The following is a 1,550-nucleotide window of genomic DNA, read 5'->3' as shown; positions in this document are numbered from 1 at the left end:
TGCAGGGTCCCCCCCCCCCCCCCCCCACACACACACACACATACCCCCCACCCCCCCCAGAAAGTCCACACCCCACTTCCACTCTTTGACCCTTTCACCTTTGATCGTCACCCCCCTCCAGGTCATCTCTGGTTCCGACCCCCTTGCCACTTGCTACTGCTAATTGACTTTTACTGGCTACCTTAGTGTGTGTGTGTGTGTGTGTGTGTGTGTGTGTGTCACACCAATAACCACTGTAAATGAACACTCCCTTTATCTCACACACTTCTCTCTCTCTAATGGACTCTACCAGAGTCTAGCTCTGTTGTGATTGCGTACTGACCCTCGTAACTCTACTCTCACACTGTAACCCTTTCTGAGCTGCTCTGACCGCTGCTGGAGGGTAGGGGGGGTCAATTGGCTTGTGAAGTGGGGTCAAATGTTGTTTCCCATGGCAACCATGGGGAGAGGGGTGAGCAGGGCTATGAAACAGAACCGCAGGATGCTTGGTGAAGATGAAGAGGGGATGGAAGAGATGTGTTGATGATGATGATGATGATGATGACTTGTTGTACTGTCCTGTCACGTTGGCCCCCTGCCTTGAGAATTGTGGCGTTAATTTACGCTTCCCTTTTCCTGGCTTTTGATGATGACGTCACTGCTACGGATTTCTAAAAGCAATGCATTCCTTGTGGCGTCACTCCCTCATTGCCTGACGACGTGGAACTGAGAAAGCCGAACGGTTGTTGTTTTTGTTACAGGGAGGATGTTTAGGAGTCGGGGACTTTACAGCACTGTACTAATCCTTTTTGATTCCACGATTGAGCCTTCTTTACCACTGCCTGATTACCTAACAGGGCTTTAATGAACACCCCTGCGCGCGCGCACACACACACACACACACACACACACACACACACACACACACACACACACACACACACATCCTGCTAAAGCCCCTTTCATAAGAACCCTGTTCTGAGCCCTTCCCTTCCCTCTGATTCCTGCCTGGCCTAGTTGTAGTCTTCTAATCAGTTTTGTTGAATTTTTTGGGATCTTTTTTTTTTTTTTTTTTTTTTTACATAAAAAGATCTATGACTATATGTACCTATACTTTTTTCCTAAGTTATATTTCAACGGTTTACACTTGTGATTTGCGACTGCTGAAGGACACTGTTACAGGCAATGGAAAGGGGTATGACAGCATACACACAGACAAGCGTAGACCACTTTAATTTACTGAATATTACTGTAATGATGTCTTTACGCCAAGCTAAGAGTAACAGAGTGTATCTAGCTGATTCTCAGGGCACATTGTGGACCACTTATTTGTATATTTGAAGCAATGATATTCATGTGCATAAGCCCCAAAATATACACATACACACACACACACGCACCCAACTTCCACTGGCCATACGCATGCATGCACGCACACCCACCTACACACGAACGCACACACAGTCTAAATGGCTCCCAGGCCTACTAAATCCCTTCTTCCATCTCTCTTCTTTCTTATGTCTCATTGTTGGCAAGGTAGCGCAAATAGCCGTTGCGCTAAAACCCTGTGG

This window comes from Nansenia antarctica (genome assembly GCF_963989245.1).
Source record: "Nansenia antarctica genome assembly, chromosome: 2".
NCBI lineage: Eukaryota > Metazoa > Chordata > Actinopteri > Argentiniformes > Microstomatidae > Nansenia > Nansenia antarctica.
Note: the sequence above shows the minus strand (reverse complement) of the source record.